The sequence below is a fragment of the Melopsittacus undulatus genome, chromosome 6 (genome assembly GCF_012275295.1).
Source record: "Melopsittacus undulatus isolate bMelUnd1 chromosome 6, bMelUnd1.mat.Z, whole genome shotgun sequence".
In the NCBI taxonomy this organism is placed as follows: domain Eukaryota; kingdom Metazoa; phylum Chordata; class Aves; order Psittaciformes; family Psittaculidae; genus Melopsittacus; species Melopsittacus undulatus.
In genome coordinates, this window is record NC_047532.1 from 16,634,475 (window position 1) to 16,646,744 (window position 12,270).

Here is a 12,270-nt window from a genome sequence, read left to right on the forward strand (position 1 = left end):
TTTGGTTCCTACTTTTTCAGTTATATTTTGTGTTTTAGTTTATTGCTTGTGATTGCAGCTTTTAACGTGTTCTGGAGGAAATGCACTGAAATTCTTCATGTTCATTGACCACACTTAAGAATTAGTGGAAATTAAAACTTAAAAAGCTGTGCAAATTTGGTGCGAATATTGATACCCTGGGGTTTTTATTTTCACTTTCAGAGCTTTTCTTCCTGGTGATGTTCTACTGACTTCCGAAAATATGAACCAGATTATTGCTAGCTGGCACAGAGTTGCATGAGGAAGGTCACTAAGATCATCCTTTAATTTTAGTTTCCTTTGAGCTAGTTGTAGCTCCTGAAACTTTGCTGAGAGCCCGGAGTGCTCTCTAACAAGCAATCCTTGTGATGCTTGCTATTCTGAAAAGCAGGTGGAAGGCAAGATAGAGAGCAAAGTTTTGATCTTTGGAGACCAGACACAATTCTCAAAACGCAGACAGTTCCACAGGGTAATGCTGCCCGGAGCTTTCTTACTTCCATGGCTGCATGTCCTGAAGAACGCAGTTCTGAGCTCTAGTAGCTCAGTAAAGTCAGTGGCAAATTTATGCTTGAAGTTTTAAGTAGAAATGATTTTCCAACACACGGAAAAGTGAAATTCTCAAGTCAGAACATGAATTAAAATGTTTAAGCCAAAAGAAGGATAATAAAAAGCCTATATGAAACAAAAAAAGGTAGTATGTCTCTGGTGCCAGGGATTAATTTCTTCAGGCCAGAATGTGAACGGAATGGAGCAGCCCCACAGCAAAGTTCTTGGCACAGGCAAACCCACACTTTTCAGTTTGGGTGCTAGTTGAAAAGAAAATGTAACAATTGTGCAGACAGAAACTTGCTGTATCTATGGGGCATTTATTGTTGTACTTCTGGGAGGTATCAATAAAACATCCCAATAGCAAATTCATGGTCTGTTCTCAGCATTCTCCTCAGTTATACTGAAGGTGAGAAGTTAAAACTTCTCTCTTTAGTGTATATTTCTGATGGAAAGGAATAAATGCATACTTTCGTGTAGTATTCATAAATGTAACCTTTTTGATGTGCACTTAAGGATCAGTAGTCAAGGGCACTGTTAAAGACCAGCAGCATTATGGAACAGATTGGCTCCATGGTTTTTCAACCACCATTAGCATTGTACTGTGCTGGTACCCACAGAGTTATAACAAGTAGGCTGCCTGACAACATCAGAAAATCAGCACCTCAAGGCTAGTACTCTGTCTTCATAGTTTCTCATCTCTAATAAAAACCTAATGGACTGCTATTTTAATATCTGTTTTCTAAGCACGTCTCCTTTAATTAGGTTCTGCGCACTTCTTAAATTTGTTTCGTTGCCAATATTCAACTGTTTTCTGTGTAGCAAACAGATTCCAAGGCAGATGTCCAATCCTTTTGGATTTTGCTTACTGATTGTAACAAATTTATTACTCCTTTCATGCAAACATAGAGCTAAATTCTTTTGTTGAGCAACAGACCTACACCGAGTAGCTGTAAAACCACATCAACACAGCAGGAGCTCAGCAGTGTTAATGATAATAACTTCCTTTGAGTGGCATTTCCATGCATTTTACTTCAGGTTTGTGTTTTTTCTTTCCCCCATTTTTTTGGCCAAGAATTTGACTCAAGCTTATACTTCACTGTTATATCACTTTATTCAAAAAGCCTCAAGGAAAATTGTTCAGGTGTCTTCTCAAACTGAATACCCAAGCCACTCACAGTTTAGAGTGTAGAGTATAATAGCAGAGAGTTAGAAATAGCAAAGGGAAGGGGTTGTGTGTGAGATGATTGGATTAACTTGGAGAGCAGTCCTTCAACAGATTTACTATTAGATACAGCAAAGAACCAGATTTACTTGTTTCAGATCCCAAACAACTCAGTTATGCTCAGTGAAAGTGCAGAATGAGGCTAGGCAGGAAGGATCAGACTCTTGACTGTTATTCAGCAATCTTTAAGAAAGAACCTTAAAAAGGAATCAGATGAGAATAATTTTCTGATTCTGTTTGAAGCTAGTGTTGTCTTAAGGGATGGGTTCCCATAGGTCTAGGCTCCACATCTGTGACTTGAAAGAGTCTCTACAGACCCATCAGCCAAAGCTGTAACTGTCAGTTCTCTGTATTGTATCTGGTTTTCCACATTACAGCATCACATTTTATGTCCTTTATCAAAGGCATGTGAGACAAACTTCCTGAACTGTTTTTTGAGGAATCTGCTACTTTTCTAAATAGCTAAAACCATTGTCAAAATCAGCGGCAATTTAAACCTTACTTATGCATCATAAATCTATATGGAGTCTCTCAGACTAACTGCACACGCACAGGGTCATTCCCAGTGCATGTGCAGTGATTTGACAGGCTTTGTTCCAGGTTGGAGAGGCTTTGGAGCAGCACAGTTCCCAGGGCCACCACACTCCTTAGCACTGGCCATGCTGGAAGGGTTCATTGTGCAAACACACAAATTCAATGAGCCTGCTTGAATAGATATAGTTACACATGGGGTGAATGTTTGTGATGTTGGGAGTGTACTGAGCCCAGCCAGGTTGTGTTGCTGTCAGGCAATTAACTTCACAAAAGAAATAAAAAAGAAATGTGTCTTTTAGGCCATTCTGTGTGTTGTTTATACCTACTGGAAAGGAGGACAAAGCACATGCTCTTAGCAGCTAACAGGAAGAGTATTTGTTTGTTTTCTCTTTGTCCCTGTTTAGACACTCTCAACATGCCAGAACTGAGAACCTTTAATTTATCACCTTTTCTGTGATTGGGGCTTTATTGCACTCATTGCTTAAGCTAATGCAGGTGGTCACGCCTTGCTTTGCAGCTGCTTTTGCTGTTAGTGATGGTTGCAGTTTATTGTGTTTTGCTCTTCCCCTATTTCTTAGACATAGAAATTGTTGCTTTAGTTTATTTCATTTGCATTTATCAGTTCTTTATAATTTTATTGCCACTTTTCTACTTTGACTCTAAAGGAAGAACAGTGTTCATTCTCTCTGCCCAGCAAGGTTTAAAACTGATTCTCTGTGTTACAGTTGTTCTTTGTTTCTTTATAATGCAGCATCATCTATTGTTTATAGTGTACCTACACGCAGCAGAGGCTTGATGCCTTTTAGAATAAAATGCCTCCATTCTTTCTAAAAGTCACCTTATGTTTTTGTAAAGCACTAAGTATCCTGGTGATCAGAAAAAATAATACTAAAAAGGCACATGGCTATGAACACAACAGAAGAGGAAGGAGCTGTTAGTCTAAAAATGGTTCCTATTACTCAGCAAATCCCTCTCTGTATTCTGCATCATCTGATGACAGTGACATAGAAAGCTTCTAGTAATCTTTATTATACCTGTTAATACTGCAGAGTCAATATAACTCCGAAAGCAAAAGCTGGAAATGACTTGAACTCACACATTTTGGTATCTACAGCCTCTACAGATTACAGTATAGATTCATGCTAAATTGCATTGAATAAGCAATACCAAGTTTCAGCCATTCTCATACAAATACATGAAGGGCAAAATGAAAACTTTACTGAAAATAATATGCTAATGTGGAAATTAAGGTCATCAAATGAAAGGGAGTGTGAAGAAACAAAACAATCAACTTGATATTAATTTTTTTAATACTAAAAGTTACAGCTTGAAGACTCAAAGGGCCTTTCAGAGATGGAATGTGAGCTGCTTGAATTTTCATGAGGCCAACTTTAAAATAATGTCCTTCCTGATTAGCACAGTGAGCATCATTGCATTTAATTGGGTAATGACCTCTGCTTAGTGAATGTTATAAACTAGAGTGAAATTTGAAAAGAGGTACAATAGTAAGCTGCAGTAATCATGTTTCTATTGGTATTGCCAATTGAAGATCATGAATGATAAACATTAAACCACAACATGTAAACAGTTTTTTCCCTGCAGAATTTAAGCTCAGACTGATCACTTGTCTCTCTTAATATGATTTGTCCTGGCTATTGAAAACAAGGACTCCTCCTCCCCCGATATCTCTTCTAATGTAATTAGCATCTAGTCAATAATGTTCAGCATTTCATTTTACTGCTTTAATTAACAAATTCAATTTGTTCAAACCGCTGTGAAAACAAATTAAAAGCCCAGTGAATAAAAACCTCTAGTGCCAGAGATGTGTCTAAGGTGTTCACCAACTCTTCCTCTATTAAAAGACCATCTTTTGTATTCTTTTTCCTCTGTGAAAATGTCTGGGATTGTAGAAACCTGTTCTGATTTTTGTTCCACGAGACCAAGTTCAGATTCATTGTGGCAGGCTTTGTCTGGATTTTATAACTGAGAAAGATGGCTTCACACCCAAAGTCCCAAGTCCAGGAAACAAAGCAAGGTTGCCTTGTCATGGTGCATAAGCTGTGAATGTTGAGCTTTTAAGCCTTTCCAAAGGTTTGTCTTTTCAGCTCACCTCTTGCTCTGCCTCTCTCCCAGTCCACACCCACAAGTTGCGATAGGGGTTTTTAGTGCAAATGAAGCAGAGCTTGTATTAGCCACAGCCGCCTCATAGCGGCATATGTGTGGCCAGGAGAGAGCTGCTGCTTTCTGCTTTGGCTTTTAAAAAGGGGAGTCTTCTGAGACTGCAGCAGCCAGGCACCCATGCTGGCCTCACACCTCTCCAGTGCTCAACCTGCTTGAGAAAGCACTGAGGCTCCGAGGGCCTCTGTGTCTAATACAGCCATGCTTTCATTTTATTTATTCCCCCCCCCCCTTTTCTTTTGTAGATGAATTTACTGTACAAACATTGGCAGAGCTTTGGAAAGGTTGAAACAATACAAATCGGGTTTAATAACTACTGTAAATGTCCCCCAAACTTGGTCAACAGATCAGTGTGTATTTATATGCACGATAAACACAAACACACGCAACCCCATACAGCTCTTTGGAGGTCAGCCTTCCCTTCCTGAAGAAGGTCACTGGCAACGTGGGCTTTCTGCCAACATGCAGCATTTAGCTTTGCAATATTCATGCTATGGGTTTTTAATATTTACAGCTTTAGATTTGACACAGCTCTCCTTATGTATTCTGATTGCTTTGGCTTTTTCCGAGACCTTCCTGAGGTGGCTGTTTGAGAAACACATTTAAGAGAGTAAATGTTAGCTACTGAGCAGTGCCAGGGGTGGAAATCAAAGCTGCTGAGGTGAGTGTCGCACCTCCACCAGCCAGAGGGGCCTCAAGGAAATCTGTTGGTTGAGATTTGGTTTGCAGGCAGATGCAGAAGCAGGGGACTGTGCATGCAGGTTCTCTGTGGTACTGCTTAATTTGGATGCTATGCTGTGTAACAACAGCATCAAGTTCAGGTTGTTACTTTACCCTGAGCTGTAGATCTAGATTGAGTGTCTCTCCTTTATCTCTCTCTTTATAACCTGACTAACTGAAATATCAGTCAGGTGTCTTTGAGAAATTTAGTTAAAAATGGCTGGTGGATACAGTGATGTAGAGAAGACTGAGAGATTAGATGGGACTTTCACATGAACTCAATTCTTCAGGAAGCCAGGCTGAAAAAGACCAGTTTGCTGTGTTTCCCTTTGCAGTGTCCTATAGATGGTTTGCCACATTTCAGTTTGAGGATATGGAGACTTTACTACTCCACTGAATCCATCTCCACTTTTAGATGCTCTTAAGTTCATGAAACATCCCTTGAACACTACATCTGAATTTTTTAAAGTCTAGTAATTTCTAAGAGTGATCTACTATTCGCTAGAAATTTTTTGTCATTGTAAAGAAAAACTGTAGTACTTACTTCAAGCTGAAGTCCTTGAGGAAGTAAACCACTAAAATGTGAGATCTCCTTATGAGCAAGAATATGAAGTGAAAAGGTTGACCATGTATTCATACAAACAAGCAGGTGCAAGAGCTGAGATCCCCAAATAAGGGTCTTTAGAACTTTAGTGCTCTTATTGTCCACTCCCATTTCTCTGAAGTGGAGTCACCAATCCCTATCTTTCATTTAAAATTGCCATTATAATATTTAGCAACACATACTGGTGGTGTTGCCTGAGCAAATCTGTATCTCAAATGACTGCATCTCTGCTCAGATATGTATAGCTCATGTCTGTCTGTCTCTCTCGGTTTCTTTTCTTTCCTCTTCTCTTTTTTTTTCTTTTTTTTTTTTTTTTTTCCAAATGTAACTGCATGCCAAATGGTATAAATTATCCAACCATCTGTCCCCCTTCTTCAAAACCCTGAGGGAAAATAGATCTGAAGTGTAGCTCATTTTCACCAAAAACGCCAGTTGTAATAGATCCTCACTTTTGCATCAACTCAGCTTGTCACTGGCGGGAAATCCCATAGCTTTAAATGTTTCTGGTAGCTAACTTGGACCCTTAAATTAGCAGGTGGCCAGTCCTGCCTCTGCTCAGTGATGGCAGCAGATCCTGGACCTTCTGCTTTTCCTTTCACCTCTGACCAGTAGAGGAGCTCCCCCTGCCTGTTACTTCTACAGCGTTCTAAGAAGCGACTGAACTGTTCACGTTTTCCTGATATATTCTTTGAGATTTAAATAATTTCATCTAATTATATATCCCCCCTTAATTTTCTGTCATGTAAAATAATAATAAGGGAACTGATTTTGCCACGAGTCAATTTGCAAATCAAGCAGCCTTTGCATTATTTCTCTGTCTGCTGAGTTTCTGTGCTGAGTATCGCTGTCTCACATATATGTTTCCCCCACTCTGTCTTTCTGACTTGTCAGCTGAAGCTGAAATGCTAATTGAAATCGAATCTCCTTGTCAGTGTGTTGCCACTATGCTGCTCTCCCTCCGGTATGCTTAGCTGGTATGTTCACTAACTGGGAATCAGGAGCCTTTACGTTGAAGGATCAAAAGTGCAAGTGAGGTAGTCTTCTTTCTTACCACTGCTATCATGTCATGCAATAAGCCAAACTTGAACCTTTTGGTCCTGTATAAGCTTAATGTACTAGAGACATCCTGCAAAGTCATGTCTATAAATCAGTTTCTTCTTAACTGCTTCCAAATACAGAGGCCGAGCATGAGTTGAAGGCAGCTGACCCTGGGATGGTTCTGAAGTCCTGGAAATTTCTTCATTTTAGCTTCCACACTGCTCTCTAACATATTGCAGGCTTTTCTGATTTGAAGAGATAAAGAGAACCAGATCTGAGATTAGGAAAGCTTCAAATGCAAAGATCCCTCAAAGATACCTAGCTCTTCTGGCACAATGATTTATATATTATCACCAGAGCTCTACAGCTGAGGTGAAATGAAGTACATAGTCTTCCACACCTCATATATAAAAACCTTTATCTTTTTGAAGGGATCCATATTACTCTTGTACCAGTCTTCAAAATCTATAGAAGGTTGAAAAGTGCCCACGTAACATTTGGGAACTCACATTATACTTCTTGTATCACTTCAGGAAGAAGTTAAAGCAAATAATGTATCTCCACACATTAGTAATAATACTCATATTAGGGTGAGAGTTTTTTTTACTGGGATTGTAGCCAATATTTCTTCATTGTTGTATTAATTTTGTGTAGCTGTATGTGAATAATACACCAACAGGAGTACACTCCCAGAATTTGCTGTGGTCAGTAAGATCTATCCTGGCTGAACCCAAGGGTCTTAATAAACCATGTAATCCTGGCATGTCCCCAGGATGTGCATCCCAACCAGAGTTTTCATCAGTTTGAATCTCACCTATTCACATTCCTCTGTGGCTATACTGATGCCTACAGTCATCAAGTAAAGTATTATTGCAGTTGTGCACAGGAACACAGATGTTTCTTGAATTTCACTTTTGTTAAATTGACACTGTGCTAGGAGCCCAGTCATGATAAACACAAGCGTATAAGCAGAGAGAAATTCATACACGTTTTGGTATGTGAACTTCTGGTATCCTTTGAAAATATTTCCTTTGACTCTGTATAAAGTAGGTTAGCTGGAACTGTTTACCTTGCCACAGAAAGAATTTCCAGATAGCAATTTTTAGTAAAACTGTGGTCTTTGAGCTTATCTCAGTGTGACAGCTCTTCCATTTCAGACAGATTAAGATCTTTCCAAAGTACGCTGGATTGGTGGCTATCCAAGCATATGTCATTAGGCAAAAATGAAGGATAGATATTGAAAGATGTATTTTAGCAGTCAGGCATTTGATGTTCTTTTCTAAAGGAACTGGTTTTGAAATAAATTTTATGTATTAACTTAGCACGAAGAGTCGTTCTCTTAGCAGAGCTATTTAACCCTGGTATCCTGTAGATCTGTATTCTGTGGCCCCACCATGACAAGCCCGATTCTCCCCCTCTCCCCAAAATGTGCCTGTGAGATCCCCTGGGCAGAAGAAAAAAACGCTATGTGTCTTGTCCTGGGTTTTATGTTCATGATGGCTATCAGGCATTGTGCTAAACAAAAGATCTGGAAAATGTAGAACTTGATGTCAGAGGGGCACTCTGTTGGATCTTTGCTTTCACTAGCCTGCAGACTTCAGGAAGAAATTACCAATTATAAGACTGAAGTTCTTTCAAATGTCACTGACCATCAGGTTCAAAAGCAAATTTGTATGATCTGGATTATACTAAGCGATGAACTGATAATTTTTTCTTGCTTTCACAGAAGGTCAGCATCTCCTGCAAAGACTGTAGTTAAAGCTTCCTCCAAGTGTTAGTATGCAATGGCAGAATATAGTATAGCAAGATGTTTAGAATCTTGTTTGCCTTCAGTTTGCTATCTGTAAAACAAAGATAATGGTACACCTCAAAGGTGTGTTGTCAGGCTTAATCCATTAATTTTATAAAGTTACTTTCAGCTTTTGAGATCGAAGGCACTAAAACAATGCAGAGTATTATTCATACTATTATTATTTTATGAGTCATGCCAAGACGTTTTTTCCTCTTCATAAGAATTCCAATAAGATCTCATTTCTTTATTGCACAGAGACAATGTTTTAAGTTTTAATATTTCCTCAGGAGCAAACTACAGTTGTTGAAGAGGCTGGTACAATTTTTAAGAAACTGATTCAATGTCCCATTCCTTTTTTGTTCTTAAATGTATTGATAGATAAGTCTAATCTGACAGACGTTCAAAGATTGATACCTCCCAATTACCCGTGGTTTGTAATGTCAGCTTGACAATTTTGCATTTCTACAAGCTCAGGTTAATAACCACTGTGCTGAAGCTGAATAATTTATGAATTTTTTGGTCTTCCAACTTTGGAGAGATCTGTATTAATGCATTTCAGAAAAAAAGAAAACTGATTACCTCTAATTGCTGTTTCATGAAGGTATCCATTCTAATAACATCAACCTCTGTAGGAAATGACACAACAGGTGTATTAAGTAGATAAACAAGGACAGATGAGGGGTTGTACAGGCAAGATGATAATTCTAAACCAAATGCATTAGCATAAATGCAGAAATCTTAGCTCACTGCTTGCCTAACCAGTGCCAGATTGGAGTGACTTGTAGCTATCACTCAGAGGCAGAGGAAGGTGTTAAGAACATGTTTAAATGAGAAGACGATGGCAGCTCTACAAATTTTGACAGTCAGTTTATCTAAGGCACAAGTTCTTTGCTCTTTGTTCTTCACCAGTTCCTGAAGGGCTTGATTTTCAGAAGTGCTGAGCACTTGCAGCTTCTATTGACTTCAAGTGGAGTTTTAAGTGTTTTGCACTTGTGAAAATCATGCCCAACTGGATTAGCACACAGAGGTTTTTCTTTCAACATCAGCCAGAAATCTGTTTTCTTCCTACCCGACTTTTCCAGCAAAACACAGTTACTGTTTCATAATAGCCAAAATTGTATTACTCTATTATGTGGTTCAGTTCCTCGGTGTCTTAGTGAATATGTGTTGGACTTTATTATATATTTGTACCTGTTTTCACAGAGTCAGAGAAATAAGAGATGGAAAAAGACCTGCTAGATCAGATACTCCATGTGACCAGTAGTACAGCATTGTTCCTTTCAATATGTTTTCTTGTGTATTCTCCTCCTTGAATACTGGAGACATGCTTGTTTGAGCTTGTAGTGACAAAGGCTGCACAGCACTTTATCTTTCTTTAAAAAATAACACACATATTTGGAAAGACAGCAGAATACTTTTAATTATAGAATCATAGATTAGTTAGGGTTGGAAAGGACCTTAAGATCATCCAGTTCCAACCCCCCTGCCGTGGGCAGGCACACCTCACACTAAACCATATCACCCAAGGCTCTGTCCAACCTGGCCTTGAACACTGCCAGGGATGGAGCATTCACAGCCTCCCTGAACAACCCATTCCAGTGCCTCATCACACTCACAGTAAAGAGCTTCCTTCTTATATCCAATCTAAACTTTTCATGTATCAGTTTGAACCTGTTGCCCTTTGTCCTGTCACTGCAGTCACTAATGAAGAGTCCCTCCCCAGCATCCCTACACCCCCCCCCCCCCTTCAGATACTGGAAGGTTGCTATGAGGTCTCCAAGCACCCTTCTCTTCTCCAGGCTGAGCAGCCCCAACTTTCTCAGCCTGTCTTCATATGGGAGGTGCTCCAGTCCTTGATCATCCTCGTGGCCTCCTCTGGACTTGTTCCAACAGTTCCATGTCCTTTTTATGTTGAGGACACCAGAACTGCACACAATACTCTGAGATCTCAAATCCTCCCTCCAAATTGAGAATAGTATTCCTTTTCTCCTACAGGCATTTCTCCTTTTCATATCTTCATCAGAGGCAGCTTCTGTCATCAGAAATATGGGTGTAAGTGCAGGATGCTTTGAAGATTGTATTTTGATTTTAAAAATTAGGAAATGCATTAAAAGGTCATCTTTGTCTTTCTTTCTGCTCTTTTGCTCTTTCATCGCCTCTTTCTTTCTCTGTCATGATTTCTGGACACTTCTCCACTTTGGCATGTGACCAGGGATGCAAAATACCCTAAAGAACGCATTCAACAATGTGTTTTAGTTCCACATTCAAATATATCTTTGGCCAGCCTGTTCCAGAAAAGTCATTGCAGTAGACATAATGGGCCATAATTCTGCTGTTAAATCCGGGCTGATGACAGGAAGAAGTGTTGTCATTCCAGTAATAAAACTGACTGCCCAGTACAATATAGGCTTTCTACCTCCCCCATCGTCATTAAATGTAATTATTGGAAGAACAATTTCTGGATACATTTAAATAAAATTTTCTGTTTTCTCAGGCAAAATAATTTGTTGTCTTTTTAAAAAGACCTTATAAAAACAGCTGTCGTTTGAACATTTTGTTATTTACATGATGAATCCCTCTAAAGTTTTCTCCTATGAAGAGAATATTCATGTTCTTTAAATTTTTATTGTTGTATCTATTTAACATATAGTACCCGATGATTTTTGCTTTAATTATTAAAATGACTGACTAAAAACTGAAGGAGGAAGGTAACCTTTAATTTATACTCCTGCTCAAGAAGAGGTCTTTTTATAGTTACATTCAGGTCATTTTTTTTTTTATCTTTCTGTGGATCATCTATACTATTAAGTGGGGTTTTATTCCAATTTAGGAGACACTTCGTCTTTAAACCTGTACTTACATTAACTTTTGTACATGGTTGCCCAGGCAACAATGTAATTGCATGAAACAATGGCATTCTCCTATGTACCATTTATGGCAAGTTTGCATTTAAAAAAACTTCTTGTCTTATCATCAAAGCAGAATTTGTAGCCTTCTGACAGCTGAAGGAATGTTCAGGGGCCTTGATTCATATTCATTTTCCCGTGTAATTTTAATGGGTACCATCACCTTTCATTTGCAGGGTATTTCTTTCCCCCCCCCAATGATAGCTACTGTTTTACATGAAAATTCTAGATGAAGCAGAAGAAACTGATTAAAAAATAGCTCTAAGAAAAGGCTGCAAGTACCATTCTTCTAACTTGTAGCCTGTGAAATTGCCACTGTTTAATTGATCTTCTATAAGCTTATCTTTCCAGTGAGATGTACCATTATTGTACATTAATCAGTGCCTCCAGACATTATCACTGAGGTAACCAAGAGCTAATCAAGCAAGAATAGAGCTGGCAGACACCAAGATGTCACGGATGCCTTGCTGTGTACGAAGTCTGTCAGAGTCTCAGCTTCCAAAGGAACCTGTTTTTGCAGGGCTGCAGAGTTTGTATAACCTTGTCATAGCAATGGAAGAAGGGGCAAGCACCCTGAATGTCAAATAGGAGGGCTACACAGGGAGCTGATGCTTCTGGAATCCTCTAGATAGCAAAAAACAAAGTGACACTGTAATAATAATAATAAATGATGCTGTTTAAGAATAAACAAAATGTTGACATGTTGATT

At 38.9% G+C, this 12,270-nt stretch overlaps 1 protein-coding gene across 1 annotated transcript in view; it reads left to right on the top strand.

The window, feature by feature from the left end:
• The window catches only part of AGBL4 (AGBL carboxypeptidase 4), a 952,894-nt gene that overhangs the window by 435,226 nt on the left and 505,398 nt on the right, over positions 1-12,270 (top strand). The gene's annotated exons all lie outside the window — the stretch shown is intronic.